This window comes from Macaca nemestrina, chromosome 15 (genome assembly GCF_043159975.1).
Source record: "Macaca nemestrina isolate mMacNem1 chromosome 15, mMacNem.hap1, whole genome shotgun sequence".
Taxonomy (NCBI): domain Eukaryota; kingdom Metazoa; phylum Chordata; class Mammalia; order Primates; family Cercopithecidae; genus Macaca; species Macaca nemestrina.
Genome location: NC_092139.1, coordinates 11,824,689 through 11,841,684, shown reverse-complemented (window position 1 = coordinate 11,841,684; position 16,996 = coordinate 11,824,689). Strand labels below are relative to the sequence as shown.

The window sequence follows — 16,996 nt, the reverse complement described above, 5'->3', positions numbered from 1 at the left end:
AACTCGAGGTAGCAATATCTTTCTTGTAAGGGGTGTGTGTGTGTGTGTGTGTGTGTGTGTGTGTGTGTGTGTGAAGAGTTTTGTGAATATGTTATTAAGCATATAAAACACTGAGCCCAGTGCCTGGCATAGGTAAAATTACTATTCAAAAATGTCAACTCTTTTTGTATATTATCAAGCCTCCTGAAAACAGGCTTGATAATATGTATGGGATGCAGAGAACTAACGCCATTCAAGCTTAGCTTAATGAAGAGAGATAATCTTCATTCTTGTGATAATATATGTAAACATTTTAATTCCACTTCTCGTAGGTAACTGAAAAGATAGGGTGGTGCAGTTAAAAAAAATGGGGAGAGAATTGGTGTACAATGTGATTTCAGATCCCGGGTCACCAATTTGGTATTCGTGTCAGAATGGGCAACATCTATTTGAGTGTCAGTTTTGTTCCTATACAATGACTTATATAATTATTACCCTATAGGTTTGTGGAGAGGATGCAGTGGACAAGATATGCATTGTCCTTTACTGGGGGAAGATTATACACACCCATCAGGTTTGCTTCATGTGACTTGCTTCAGCCAATCAAACATGAGCAAAAATGACAATTGTCACTTGGGCAACATCGTTTAAGAGCTGACTCTTTTTGCCCTGTTACTCCATCAGCCTGGGTGCCAGAGTGAAGGGAACATGGAACAGAGCTGCAGCTGATCTATGACAGATCTTATAGCAGGAGCAGGAGCTTGACCTTTGTCGTAGCCACCAAGACCGTGGCATCTTCCCTTGCTGCCTCATAAACTGGCCTTTCACACAGAGACAGTGTAGTGCCCTGAGCACAACAGCCAGCGCGGGCCTATGAAATAACAACCCCCTTTTCCTTCACTGTCTCAAAGAAGGGGAGAAAAAGAAAAACATTCCCAGCGTTCTGTTGCTTTCTGATCTTGTGCTTTCTTTATTTGAACAATATTTACAGTCTTTCGCCTCTCACTTCCTCTGCCCCGAGGTCTTCATGGACTCACAGTCCAGGGGCTGAGGCCATGGGACTGCTTCCCCCACACACATCTCCCTGACGGAAGCTTTAGGCTTTAGAGGGCTCCTCCCCTGGAAGTGAGAACCGCATCCATCATTCCACACGCAAGTCCCCTCAGATGCTTCAATCTGTGCGCATCGGGAAAGCAGTTTGGAGTCATGAACACCCTTGGCGCTTGCAAACTTCTGCAGAATCTGATTCCATCATGGCTTTCCTCCCAGCAGGAACAAGACGTTCTTTATGCTACGAATGCAAGAAGCAAAGACCAGCGCAGCTATATAAAACTCAGTTGGCTTTTCCATCTGAAATCCCAATGCCCAGAGTCATGTCTGGGAGGCAGAGAAGACTGTCCGCATTTGGTGTTACAGCTTACCTCACTTTTGCCCCTTTGTTCATTCTCGCAAGGTCAAAAATAACAAATTCCTCCAAAAGATATTTTACCGAGAAAAAATAATGAGGAGTGGCAAACCACTTATAAAAACCTGGATAGATTTTTGCATTTAAGCAACGAATATAGTAAATACTATTGAAATGTGCATCGCATCCAGATGGGAAAATATCTTTCTGCAAAACGCACTGCTTACCTGGACTTCTCTGTCTCAACTACTCAATTCTGCCTTGGAGCATAGAAGCAGCCATGGACAATATGTAAATAAATGGGCATGGTTGTGTTTCAATAAAACTTTATTTATAAAAACAAATCTGTACAACAGATTTGTTTGCTGATTCCTGGTCTTTTAGACCTCTGTTGGCAGGTATAGTTTGCTGAACTGTGGTATATTAGGTCTACCCAGAAAGAGGTAAATCAATCAATATTTCTGAATGATTCTTTTTTTTTTTTTTGAGACGGAGTCTCGCTCTGTCGCCCAGGCTGGAGTGAGTGGCGCCATCTCGGCTCACTGCATGCTCCGCCCCCCGGGTTCACGCCATTCTCCTGCCTCAGCCTCCGGAGTAGCTGGGACTACAGGCGCCCGCCACCTCGCCCGGGCAATTTTTTGTATTTGTAGTAGAGACGGGGTTTCACCGTGTTAGCCAGGATGGTCTCGATCTCCTGACCTCGTGATCCGCTCACCTCGGCCTCCCAAAGTGCTGGGATTACAGGCGTGAGCCACCGCGCCCGACCTCCGAATGATTCTTTAACTCAAGTCTTCATAAAAATAACATAAAGAATTAATCAAGAGTAAAGTCAAAATTATATAGAAATATCTAAACTCACTTAAAGGTTACTATATTTAATATATGCATGTATATTTATATCAAACTATAAAAAGTATTACATAATCTGTGATAGGAACCTGTAGTTCTTCATGAAGAAATGGTAAAACTCTTGGAGAGCTGTTACATCATGTGTAAGTTAGGATATTGCCTAAGATGCTGTTAAAAAAAATTATAGTGGTTTTACATGATAGAAGTGTATTTCTCTCTCTCTCCAGTCATACTGAAAACATGGTGTCTATCTCTGGCTTGTTCAAGAGGGTGGTGTCAATCATCTCCAGCTGTAACCATTAGGAATTGGGAAAGAGGCATGGGAAATCACACCAAGTTCTTCTGGGGAGCATGAATGGAAAGCGGCACACACCACTTTGTATCTCATTAAGCATAATTTACTCACATGGCCACAACCCAGCTACGAGGGAAGTTGGGAAATGTAGTCTCAAGCTGGGCAACCATCTGCTCCACTAAAATATGGGTGTTACATTGTTGTAATAAAAGAGGTGACAGAGAGGAGAAAACACTAGCAGTCTTTTGCATACACCATAATGGAAAAGACTTTAAACTATGGAGTCAGACTGATCAATTCTGTCTCCACTGCTTACTCGTTATGTATTATTAAGGACTATTTCGCGTTTTTGAACCTCAGGTTCCTCATTGGTAAAATGAGAATGATAATAACAACCTCTCAATTCCTCATTTTATAAGTCTCCCTGTATCCCAATCATCCTCACTAGGGAGAGAAATCTGAACAATCAAATCCACCCATGGTTCCAAAGCCAGGCTAAGTTATCCAAGAGCACCGAGTGTTCAACACTGCCCATTTCTCGGATCTCATTAGTGATATCAAAAGAGAGCAGGCCACACCATGATTTTATTACTGACCCTGATTTAAATCAAGGTCAGTGAGGAAAACAACAGTTCTCTTATGGGAAGTTTTCTTGAGCACACAGTCTCCAAGTTTTTGTAAGTAAAGTTATTTTCTTTGTGAAATCATTCCTTTTTCTCTTGCACAAAACCTTGCCAAACACTGGTGGACCTTTGTCCAGTGAGGAAATAACTAGCCCACAAGTGACTCTCTCTCTTCTTATTGTTTTCTTCATTTGCATATGTCCTTTTTTCTTCTTAGTATTATTGTGATGTCATCAACACAGGGAAAGAGCCCTGTGTCAATGACCATGGAAACAGAGCAATGGAGCACTGCTTTAATTGAACTACAGCCTCCTTTCTGTCACACCTTTTCCTTGGCCCAAACCATTCTGCAATCACTGGAGTGTAAATATTGTAGAGTTTCTGTCCCTTGTTTTGTCTTTCTCTCCATAAGGTCCTAGTGACCTCACACATTCCACTTTTCCAGATAAGACCTAATACCTTCCCCTTGTCCAAAACAACAGATTTTCTCCTCTGATACCTCTCATTCAACATCTACATTTGCAAACTGTTGCAAGGATTCAATGAGGTGATACAAGCAAAGTTCTTAGAACAAATCATAATGCACAGTAAATGCTAAAATGAAAGTTGGCTCCTCCACAAACAACATAGAGTTGGTTCTGAGTTTAACTTCCAATCACTCCCGACTAAGAAATGGGTCAAACCATTATCCAAATGTATCTAATGGAATTATCTCTGTTCTTTGGCTTAAATTCTTCATTACTCATTCTTCCATGCCAGAGCAGTCTGCACTGAAACATCAAAAGGCCAATTACTAATATCAGGGAATTCCCTGACTGCAATTGCTCAAAGGACACGCCCTAAACTAAAGTCTAGAACAGCTGTGGAACTAAAGAAGTAGGTATCCCATGCCGTGCTCTGCAAATTGCCTACTAGGAGTTCTTTATCGTACAGGAATGGCTTCTCTCTCTTTATGTTAGCCATACCATCACGGTTTCCTCCCCCTGAGCATTTTCTCCCTCTGCTCAGTTGCATCTTCTAAGGTGGCCACATGGAGTTTTGAAGCCAGCTCCTTTTAGTGTAAGGAAATTTCCAGATTGAGATTGTTTCCCACTGGGCAATACCACAAGCGTGAGTCATCTGACAATGTACTCAATGTGTTCCCTGTCTCTGCAGAGCTCTGGAGTCTTATAGTTTAACATTGTATGCATTATAGGATAAATGGTACATTATAATATGCTGAAAATTGATATTAAAAGGAAGAAATCATTGCTGTCCATTTTTAGCTTCTTCACCATAATTTCTCAACTAATGTTAGAGACTCATTTTTGTACCTCCCCACTAGGAGTCTCCTGTTTAGCCAAATTCATGTGGGTATTCTTTCTCTTTTGTTGTCGTTTATTTATTCATTCATTTTTCTACACACTTTTTTTTTTCTTTTTTTTTTTTAAACACAGAGTCTTGCTCTCTTGCCCAGGCTGGAGTGCAGTGGTGCAATCAAGGATCACTGCAGCCTCAACCTCCTGGGCTAAAGCTATTCTCCCATCTCAGCCTCCTGAGGTAGCTGAGACTAGAGGCATGCGCCACAATGCCCAGCTAATTTATTTATTTTTTTGGTAGAAACGGGGTCTTCCTATGTTTCCCAGGCTAGTCTCAAACTCCTGGGTTCAAGAAATCTTCCTGCCTCAGCCTTCCAAAGTGCTAAGATTACAGGTGTGAACTACCACACCCAGCATAGTTGCACATTTTTAATTAATGCTTATCTTTTGCTAGTCACTGTGCCATTTTTACAAAGATAAAATAATGGGGAAGATAAACAAGATCTTTTCTTTATTAAGCCTCAAATTTGCTCTCAACGTACCAGACTTTTTCTGCTTCTCTGTACCAGTGATTCTATCCAGAACAGCTGCTCCCTTGTTCTTTGCCTATGCAAAGAGTATTTAAAGTCTTTATTCTCCATGGAAGCTTCCCAAATTATTGCAGCCCAGAGTGAGGAGAGAACCTTTCTTATCTCACACACAACATTTTCTAAATTGGTTAAAAATTTGAGGAGTATGGGTTACATACAACAAAAAATAATTCTGAATGTCTTAAATTATACATGCATGTGTTATATATGTACATACATTCATTCATTGTTCTTATATATAAGAATTTAATTATATATCTCATATATAATTATGTATATATGTATACACACACACACATATATATGTACAATTGGCCCTTGAACAATGCAGAGGTTAGGGGCATCAACTCCCTAACACAGTCGAAAATCCACATGTAATTTTTGACTCTCCCCAAACTTAACTACTAATAGCCTATTATTGACTGAAAGCCTTACCGATAGCATAAACAGTTGATTAAGGCATATTTCTTATGTTTTATGTATTATATACTGTATTCTTACAGTAAAGTATAGAAAAGAAAACATTATGAAGAAAAACCTAAGGAAGAGAAAATATATTTACTGTTCATTAAGTGGAAGTAGATCATCATATAGGTCTTCATCCTCATCATCTTCAGATGGACTAGGCTGAGGAGGAGAAGGTTGGTCTTGCTGTCTCAGGAGTGGGAAAGATGGAAAAACATATGTGTATAAATGGACCCGCTAATTCAAACCTGTGTTGTTCAAGAGTCAATTGCATATATTTGAAGTATTTCAGGGATTCCCAAAATTAATGAGCAATTGGAGAACCAGGTTAGAACCATGGCAATTCAAGAGTAGACAGGAGACAAGGATCACAACATTCTCCTTTTAGCAGGAACAATCAATCACCCAGTTATTTTGGGTGCAGAATAATACCACAGTCCTACATGCTGCTGATGCCTCTGCTCCAGGACACTGGGGAAACTACCGTGAGTGAATTCAAATGTTCTCACAGCTATAGATTCAAAAGTCCAGAGCAGGCACATCCAACTAGCCAACTTTTGATTTTGTGGCTGCCAGAGGGATGGTAAAGTCCAGTCTTTCAACTTTTTACAATGGAAGGTAAAGGCACAATCTCTCCCTTACTCTACATACAATGAGAGTTTCTCTAACACTGGAAAGAGAAATGGAAAGTTGGGCTACCAAAGAAATGACAAGGTCTCTGACAGAAACACAGCCAACAGGGTAGATAGATAGATAGAAAAATGATAGATAGATAGATAGATAGATAGATAGATAGATAGATAGATAGAGATTTATTATGAGAAATTGGCTCACGTGACTATGGAGGCTGAGAAATACCACAACCTTCTGTCTGCAAGCTAGAGGCCCAGGAAAGCTGATGGTTTCATTCCAGTTCAAGCCCGAGGCCTAAAAACCAGGAGAGCCAATGATGTAAGTCCTAGTCCAAAGGCTTGAGAACCAGGAACACCAATGTCCAAGAGTAGAAGATGGATGTCCCTGCGCAAGCAGAGAGAGCAAATTCACCCTTCCTCTTTCTTTATTCTACTCAGGCCATTGACAGATTGGCCGATGCCCAGCTGCGCCGGTAAGAGTGATCTTTACTCAGTCTAACGATTCTAATGTTAATCTCCTCCAGAGATATCCTCACAGGTATATATGGAAATAATGTTTTACCAGCTATCTGGACATCCCTTAGCCCAGTCAAGTTAACATGTAAAATTAACCATCATCATTCCCTCTACCAATCATGACTATATTTGATCCTTTTAGAAAATTATTATCATTTCCTTTTTTAACCTTTGCACTGTTTATTCTCTAAATAGATGTAGTTTGTTGCCAGCTATCTCCTCCAACCAAGCCTCTTCAGGCCGAGAACAGGTATTATATAATACTTTGTGCATGACCTCATAGTGACTCACTCACAGTAGGTACTTGTGAAGCAATTTATAGCTCAATAAATGCTGGGAATTAATCCTATTGGCCTCTTTTCCAGCATTTAGTGCTTCCTATAATGAAGAATTTGAATCTTTGGAACAAAATTTCAAGTCATTTCATAATTTTGCAAAATTATGACTATTTAACAACATATCCTGTATTTACTTTTAAGCAGTGGAAGAGTGCTTATAATAGAAACAATAGAACAATTTAGTATTAAATAAATTTTACAACTGCTGTTTAGCCACTTGAGGGGAAACAATTTTCTAACAAGTGGCAATGGTCAATAAAACTATGAAATTTAGGCCAGTTGTCGCAGAAAATAACTTATTAGTTGCTAAGCTACCAGTCCTAAAAGGAACTCAATTAGAGGAGACAAACAGCCTTAACTAGACCTACTTTATTGGAGAGTAGAAAGTTGTAGCTGTCAGGTGATTCTGGTGGATGTGTGGCAGGCAAAGTGATTGACAAACTGGTCTTTGCTTGGCATGAAATTTGGCTTTGAATTAGTGAGTGACTGACAGGCGGGTGTCATCTGAAAATGTGGATTGTGTCTTGGAGGGGCTATTTTGCAATAAAGTGATTGACACATAACAGAGATTGTCCCATAGATTGAGAAAACCAACTAGAGATTTGTTTTGACAAGCATTTCCTTTTTACCTGTTCATTTTGTATACAGAGAAGAGAGAGAGAGGAAGCCCTCATAAGTGCTAATTGATTTCTCCAGTGGATATCGGAGTGACGATGACTATGGGATGCACAGAAAGACACCTGGACAATGAGGAGTCAAAAGACAGATGTTCAAGTTGAATCTTATATATATTAAAATTTTAGCAAATAAGCCCCTTTTTTACAGAGGCTGCCACATTAATAGAATATAAGTCTAGACGTGTTGGCAGCCATCTTTGCCACCTCATGTGAATAGGGTTGCCAGATCAAACACAGGATGCCCCGTTAAAATGAATTTCAAATAAAGAATGAATGATTTTTAGTATGTGTCCCAAATATTTCATGGGAAATACTGAAACTAACAAAAATCATTGTTTATCTAAATTCAAATGTATCTAGGTATCCTGTATTTTTATTAGCTAAATCTGGCAACTGTATGTGCAATAAACCTGCTTAGGCATGAAGCCCATACAGGGAAAACTGGAGACAAGAGGTGGCAAGAGACAGATTCCTGGTATTGTCCTTTGCATATCTGGATCTAGCCATGCCCAAAGCTTACTCTAATCATGCTCCTCTCAGATTCAAGCAGCACACACACGTGCACGCGTGCACGTGCACACACACACACACACACACACAAAACACTGTTTTACTAAACTCACTTGAGTTACTGAGTTTGGTTGCTCCCTGGCAACCAGAGAGCTCCTTCTACTTCACACTTTTTCTTCTCACGTTAGTTACTGGGTTATATACTAATTGGAGGTAGCATTATTTTATCCAATACAAGGTAAGCTACTTTCTGGAAATGTGTCTGACTCCCATCAAAATGGTCATTTGTCTTCTCGAATTACAAACAGGTTCTCTGGTGATTACAAACTTTCTTCATCCTTCTCTAACATTATTGACCTCCACTGCTATTTTTCTGAAAGCTAACAGTTAATACTTTTCTTTCAAGCCACCCATTTTAAAAAGTAATTTAAAAGAATTATTTAGAAATTTTTAATTATTGTAATTATTGAAATCTTAGATATTTATAAAATCTTATAGAGAAATTAGAAGCTGAGGAACAATTTGGAAATTTTATTGTCACTTATTGCTAAAAATATTGAATAAATAGCTCTGCCCATTTCTTGTCTTTTTTAAATGAAGTTGACCAACCACCTTTCTGGTCAATAAAATGGTTTATGTGTTATTTGTAAGCTACCTTGTCTCATAAAGTATTTGAGTATGCTCTGAACAAGAAAAAAATAAAAAGTGCATTGTCTTATTAATCTGTCCTTTTTGGATGTAAGCAACAGAAACTGACTTACTTGACTGATATAAAATGTTGTTATGTTTTATAAAGGTAGGAATGTCTCAATGAACACAGAAGACTGGGATCCAACCAGCCTTTAGGAAGAGACTGTACTCAAAAAGTAGAAAATCACTGAGGCACTTTCTCTCCCTCCCTCACCTCCCTTTTCATTTCTACTCCACTTTCTTTACTTTGATCACTATAGACAGATTTCCTCCATGCTTAGTCTGTTTGGTGGATTATGGTGAAATATGGTGACCCCAGATTTACATGAGTCAGGTTCAGTGATAGAAACTAACTAACTGTCAGTCCCAGTCCTCAGGAGACAGAATGTGATTTATGCAAGTGTTCTCGTCCAGTCCAGTTGAGGAAGTGGGCAAGGTCACATGATACAAACATGGCTACCAAGGATCCATCCCTGTGGATTGCAGCATTAAGAGCACATATTCTCAGAGTTAAGAGAACATATAACCCCTAGACTTATGTAAGTTGCCAGTGTGATAGTTATTAAGCGATGACTTCTCAACTCCCAATCCCTCTTCTATACTTTGTTCTGTGAATCTGGAGGCTGGGATGCTACAAATTGCATAGCTCTTGGATAGGTAGGCATAAAAGGGTGTCTAAAACAGAATTTTAGCTAACACTATCCTGTCCAAGCTTGGCTATGAGAGCAAGGTTGGTGGTCCAGATACCTACAGTAAGAATGGTCTATGGTCCCTTGAAATGGCATTTGAAGTACTTGGACTACAGCACTGTACCTGGGCTATAATTCTAAGTGTCTGTCTACTGGCTAATATGGATCAATGGAATATGAGTAGGAAATATGTTTTAAAAATTTCAAATAAATCTATAAACATGAATTTTTAAAATAATCTCAAAGTGTCCCTAATGTGTGTACATTTAAAGAATTTTATTTCAGAAAACTCACTCTGTTGAGTTCATTTTGAAGAGTCTAAAGGAAGTGGAGGGACAGCTGTGTTTGCAGCTTCAAGTGCATTAGGAGTTAAGGCCAGGTAGAGAGTGATGACGGCTAAAGCCCCCTGGAGAAGAAGCTCCAGGGACAGAAGCTTAGGTTCAAATCCTGTCAGTGCCACTCCCTAGCCCTGTGACATTGAACAAGTAATATAACCTTGTGTATCTGTTTCCTCATCAGCAAAGCTGAGCTAATGAGTGTACCTGACGCATATAGTTGTAAAGGTTGGATGAGATGGTTCACTCAAGATGGTGAGTTATCTTTGCCTAGCTAACTCTTTGGGTCTGAACTAAAATAAGTACTCAATAAACGTCCACATTATCCTACTTATTCTTACTTATCTTTTGGGTCTTGAGGTCTCTTGAATTTTATTTCAGAGGCTATGGGGAGGCGGTATGAGGAATTAAGCCATCTATGCTAAACTCCATGTGTGTACTGAATGACTATGACCTAGAGAAAGGAGAGAAAATGATGTGGGCACCATAAGCACAGAATTCAACAAACGATGATGACTTTGGCCATAAGTGCTGCTTTACAGCTCTCTATAAAGCTGCCCATCAACAAGCTCCAGACAGATGACCTGCAGTAATGAGAGTATGAAGAGAGCAGCATTGCAGAACATTCCACCTGATGGAGACGCAGATCACAAGAAGGGCATTCCCATAAAGCACAGGGTGCCTTTCCATCATTTTCTCCTCCTCATCCCTTAGCCCTGCCCCTCAATTTGTGTTATCACCTCTCATTTTCTAGTTCCCATTCATTCATTCATTTTTTTCAATGAATCATATCTTAATTTACTCGTATATTCATTCAACCATCTGCTCATCATTTTTTAAATGTTTCATATAGAAAATATTTATTGAGCTAATTACTGTAGCTTGAATTTATTGGGCTCGTTGTATATGATGAGTTCTTTGATACGTATGATAACAATAAGATAAACAGCATCAACATTTATTGAGCAGTTACTCTGTGTCCGGTGCTGTGATGAGTGTTGTACGTGCATTATAACATTTTGTCTTCCTGAAAGTCATCTGAGATAAGATGCTGTTATTAACAGTATTTTTCTAGGGTGGGAGAAGTATCTTAGAGAATTTAGGTAAACTGTTCAAAGTCACTTAGTTAGTAATTGGGGAGCCCAGGCTTCAAAATCACATCTATCTAACCTAACACACATGTTCTTAACCACATGGGGCAGCCTCAGCAGATCTAAAACTAGAGTCTTTATAATCTTATCTAATAATGAATTCATAGGGAAGATGGTACTTAAACTATGTTACGAAGTATGAAACAGGAGACTAGTAATAAAATGACTTAAGGAGGTATTAATTCCAATTGAAAACAATATAGTAAACAAAACAACAAAGCAGAAACCCACAGAATGGCCCCGTTTTCCTGGCATAACTCATCAAAAATGTATTATTAATAATATATCATCATCCATTTGCCAAAGCTAAATGATGAGTTACAAATATTTCCTTTGAAAGGGATAGGAAATCCAGTTCAAGAACGCTTGAAGAATAATAGTACCTATGGACTTCTATCACTATAAAGGCAAAGGGCAGGACCAGCTTCCAGGTACAGCTTGATCTGGTGACATCAGGACCAGCTTTGTTCCTTTCCATTTTTTTTTCTCTCTGCTTTCCATAGAGTCAGCCTATTCTTCAGACCTCAGATAGGTTCCCGTTGCCAATTCCAAGGTCTTCCATTTGGTAACAAAGAAGCTATTCAAGTCTTCATAGGTTCACACCACACAGACCACAGAAGGAATGGCCTCTCCTCCTGTGGTTCTCAAAGAGAAGTGAGCTCCCCCTCTTTCCCCAAGAAGCTTTAACAAACTTTTCTACAGATTTCATTGCTTCTAAGTTTCTGCCCGTCATGGATCAAATTATGGTTGCCAGAAGGGTGAGATGAGATGAGATTATTGACTTTAGCCAGTCCCGAGAGCTGGCGAAAGGGTCCACAGGAATGGCTGAGCACGGGAGAGAATTAACGGCCCCAAAGCAAACTCCAAGTGGTATTATCTTACAGGGGAAGACGAATAGAAGTTAGGCAGCAAAGGACACTTGAGTCCATTACACCAAACAATTCTGGGTTTTTTGCTTAATTATTGAGTGCCTAAATCTATCTTCCTGAAGCATATAACAGCTCAATTTAGCACTGTACTAAATTGGAAATTCTACCTTATTCATTACCACATGGAAGCATTTTATAAACCAAATGCAACAACGTTTCTTCACATGCATGAGGAAATGTTTCATTTTTTCCTCTCAAAGTGCTTTAGAAGTCCCAACTTTCATAATGTCTCAAGTGGAATTGTTGTCATGATTTTCCTTTATATCAGCTTCATATCTTGCATAAATGAAGGTATCAGCATGCACATTTCGATTAAAGTCAGATTAAATACTGTTTATTTACAGGGATGGTATTCCAATTGCAATTCTTTCTGTGTTGTTTATTTGACAAATGCGTTTGGCATGTGTAAACTGCTGTGATCTACTTTTCTTTTTGTGACATTTTGGGCATAGGAAAAACTGCACGGCTTAGTGGATGACACAGTTTGCTACAAGTGGCAATATAAAAATTGGAAATTCCTAAACGATTTAACATTTCCCCTTCTAGCTACATTCTCTATCACAGAGGAGTGATATTCTGGAGGACTCGAACCAATCAGAGGATAGGAGTATAATTTTTACAAAACAAATGTGTGTATAAATTATCACTCTCTTCTCTCTTCTCCATAAATAGAGATACTAATAGATCCATAGCATGAGATGCTGATAGGGGTGGCATCTTCTACAATTCATCTTGTCAGTGAAAGGAAGAATTAAGCAACCTGAACCATTAAGATGCACAGTTAGACTTCAGCATTGCCCAGCACATCTCGACTACATTGGTGGAAGGAATGTGTGTTGCTTGTGTAGAAGAGAGAGCTGGTGTGTGCATGCATGCATGTATGTGTGTGCGTGTGTGTGTGTGTAAAAGAGAGAGAAAGACAGAGAGACAGAGAGGGAGAGAGAGAACAATAGATGGGGCAGGGCATACAATCTCAAGTCTGCCTCAGTCTCCACCCTTCCCTGTTGCCTTGGATCCAATGCATTCCATTTGTGTTACCTTCTTAGTCTCAACATGGACTTGAGTTCATGGGCTTTTATCTAACTGGAGCCACCTAGACTAACAGTCTGGTGACTCTTCAATCCAATACCCTTCAAGCATTTGTCCCACATACCATTAGTGTTTTTGTCCATTCTCACACTGCTAATAAAGACATACCCAAGACTGGGTAATTTATAAAGGAAAGAGGCTTAATTGATTCACAGTTCAACATGGCTGTGGAGGCCTCAGGAAACTTACAATCATGGCGGAAGGGGCAGCCAATACATCCTTCTTCACGTGGCGGCAGCAAGAAGAAGTGCTGAGCAAAAAGAGGAAAAGCCGTTTATAAAACCATCAGATCTGTGGAAACTCACCCACTCTCATGAGAACAGCAGCATGAGGGTAAGTGCCCCCATAATTCAGTTACTTCCCACTGGGTCCCGCCCATGACACTTGGGGATTATGGGAACTATAATTCAAGATGAGATTTGAGTGGAGATACAGCCAAACCACATCAGTTACTGAAGGTAGAATCTGATTTTCTGTAAAAAATTTTTTTCGGAATCAGAATTACAATTTTACTTCCATTGGTTGAAACAGAATCAATATTCTTAAAAAAAAAAAAAGTACATTAAAATATTTCCAACATTTCTGCAGTTTGGGTTTCTCTTTAGAATTCTTTTGTAAGTTTTTCTGAACCAAGAAGCTTCTTGGGAGGTATATTAAAAGGTTTAATATCCCCAATATAAATCACATCCTTTGTAGGTTACAGCACACCACTCATTACGTGGTTTTGGTATTTCCGCTGACCACAACTGCCATCTTTGAGCCGATTGTAAATGCAGTGTATGTTAGTTACAAAACTCCTAGCAGAAGCATTTCAGGGCTAATAAATGTTATGTTTTAGTATCTTTGCCTGGTTCATATTACAGTGGTATATGTTTTCATTAGAGACGAACCAACATAGATTTCTCAACTCCTTCCATTAGTGTTCCTAAGCTCATTAGAGATTGGTACCCTGGGTAGCTGCCCAGCTGACCCACTTCTCAATCCACATCTGTGGGAGAAGGGGAAGGCATGAAAGAGGAATCACTGACTCACAGAATGTGTGAGCTTAAAGACCTGGCACTGGGAAATTTGCAAAGCAAAATTTTAAAAGTATTTCCATATTTTATTAAATATTCCAAGCTAAACTTGATTGTCTGTTTTTATGCATACTCAGTTGCGTGTATTTAATTCAGGAGTCAGCAAACTATGGTTTATGGCCCAATCCAGCCAGATGCCTATTTTGTTAATAAAGTTTTATTGGAACACAGTCATGTTGATTAATTTACATGTTGTTTATGGCTTCTTTCAAACTATACCAGCAGAGTTGAGTAGTTGCAACAGAGGCCAATATGGCCTGCAATGGAAAATATTTACTATGTGGTCCTTCAAGAAAAATTCTGTCTATCTCTGACCTAATTCTCTAAAGTAGTAGAAAAATTTATTACTTTTTAAATATAATTTGTTTGAATGTTTAGATGCCCATGATATAAGCTCCTGTACTTCCTCTTCAGGACACTTGTGACATTTGTAATTCTCTATTCACTGGACTTCTTCAGATTATAAGTTGCTTGGGGACTTCTACTGAATCTAACTGTATCAATCAAGAATGCTTTTGACTCCAAGTAACAAAATACTTTTAACTAAGCCTTAAGCAATGAAGACTTGCTGTATCTCACCTTATAAAAAGCCTGGATGAATAAGTCTAGATCCAACACAGAAGGCCAAGGATTGTGCAAACCATCATGGCTCCAGGCTTCGATTGCCCCTCCTGCTCCTCAGTGCTCATGCTAATTCTTTGTCTTCATGCATGTCCACCTCATGGTTGCAAATTTTTTGTTCCAGCTCCAGGCATCACATCCTCATACCAACATACCAAGCAGAGAAGAAGGGGCATGAACACGAAACTTTTTTCTTCTAAAGCTCTGGTATTTTGACCTAGGAAGAAAACCACCAGCAGACTTCCCATTACATTTAACAGAACAGATCACATCCCTTCCAACCTTTTTCACTGCTGTAATCACAGGGCTACAACTACACTAGAAGCTAGTGGACAATCCATAACAGTGTGTTGAATGGTGCATGGAAGAATGGAGGAATTATAGACAAAATCTTTCAAGTTTAGTTTAATGAGGTTTCCACAATGAGCAACGAAGGAAGGCAAGAGAGGGGGTCCTTGACAGCAAAATTATTAGGGAACATCACTTTATCTCAACTTTTTTATTTTACACATAAGGAAAGTAAGACACCAAAGTCGGAAATGAGGTATTATAGTGAATTTGTATGATTTCTGATTGTCCAGCATCCATGAACCACTTTTCTGATAGCATCTCTTTAATCTGAACAACCCACTTTCTCGAACGATGTAATTCAAATGAAGCAGGTGGCAGACCTGGCCCCGGGAGAGAGCGTCTGTCCCAGAATCATCACCATTCTATCCCCCTGACCTCAGGGCTGGGTTCAGAGATGGGCACATGAGCCAAGGGAACCCAGGCAGCAGGAGTGCAGAGCTTTGGCAGGTGCTGCCAGGAATGAGGCTGCTGGTGACCACTGTGGGGGCAGCCAGGCTGAGAGTGAAGCCCTCACAGAAGGAAACTGGAGCTCTATGACGTCATCGATGAGCACCTACATATGAAAACTTGACATTTTATCTATTATAAGTAACAGAAAGCCCAACTCGAAAGGTTCTAAGTTTTTTGGCTCATTTATACGTCTAGTCATAAGATAGATGTACTCGAGTGTGTTTATTCAGTGGATCAATGGTGCCATCAAGAGCCTAGGTTTTTATTTCCAGGCCTCCTTATGGTTATGAGATAGCTGCCAGTGCCAATTTTTTTCCATCCTAGGTCAGTAAATAAAAGCTCCCAAGACACATTTCTGAGATTCTGCTCCATTGAGCCCTTTCTTACTCATGAACCAATCACTGTGATCAATGAGGGAAGGGAATGTGCTGATTGGCTTAAGTCCTGGAGCTGGGGGAGGTGTCTCCTTCCCTGGAAGTAGGTAAGTCAAATGGGAAAGCGTTAGATAGCCACAGGAATATCTGAGTTATGTCAGAAAGGATTGTTGGCGTGAATGCTGGGAGGAAAAACAGCAGTGTCCACTAAAACTAACAACTGCTGGACTTCTGGGTTATAGGCAGCCAAATTTTTCCTTTTGTCATTAGGCCAATTTGACTTAATTTTCTCTCCTTTGTAACTAAAGGGTGGTTATTGATGGTAACAAATGCTGTCATTGGGAATGGAAGTAGCCATTTCTCAACCACACCACCATATAGGCCATTGCAACCCAAATCTACTTCCCTTCATTTTCTCCATGGCACTTTTCACATCCTAATATACTAGATAATTTATTTTATATATTCTCTTCCTCTTATCACTGGAGAGTAAGCTCCATGAGAGAAGAGATTGGGCTCTGTGCTTTTACCCCGGTGTCTATAACAATACCTGCTCCATACAATGTGCTCAGTTAATATTTGCTGAATGAATGAAGAATGAATGAATGAGTGTATAAATAAGTAACATCTATGTACGTCAGAAGAGGAAGAGGCCTCAAAACTCATCTGGCCCACACTCTACAGAGACTGCACTGGAAACCCAGGCTCCTGATGGTAAACCCAGTGTGCTCCCCCTTCCTCCATCTTCCATCACAGCAATAGGAATTCCCCATCTTCCACCAGCAAGGAATCAGCTCTGTCCAAGGCATACCTGTTTTCTTCAGTTTATCTGTTTTCTTCAAGTCCTTAAGTGTTCACATTTCTTCCTGCCTGTGTATTTGAATTCCAGTTATTTTCATTTAGAACTGAAAAGGAAGACACCATTGACCTTTTGCTGGTTTACTTTATCCACTAAGGGCTTTACCCGGGCTCTATGCCTGCATCTTTTGTCTCCATTCACATCTCTCATCAAGGGCTTCTGGAGGTCTCTCTCCTACATTCCCAAACTCTCTGATACGAGTCAA

At 39.7% G+C, this 16,996-nt stretch overlaps 1 long non-coding RNA gene across 3 annotated transcripts in view; it reads right to left on the bottom strand.

The window, feature by feature from the left end:
- Positions 1–766: 766 nt before the first annotated feature.
- Positions 767–16,996, bottom strand: part of LOC105470657 (uncharacterized) — a 33,444-nt gene continuing 17,214 nt past the window's right edge. Inside the window, exons 1-5 of one of the 3 annotated variants that reach the window (XR_011613233.1) lie at positions 15,429–15,580; positions 14,716–14,974; positions 13,250–13,310; positions 5,602–5,690; positions 767–2,174 (exon numbers count right to left, since the gene is read on the bottom strand). This is a non-coding gene — a long non-coding RNA (uncharacterized lncRNA). Of the gene's footprint in view, positions 2,175–5,601; positions 5,691–13,249; positions 13,311–14,715; positions 14,975–15,428; positions 15,581–16,996 lie in introns of those variants that run through there. The other 2 variants (XR_980662.3, XR_011613234.1) reach the window with 2 other exon arrangements.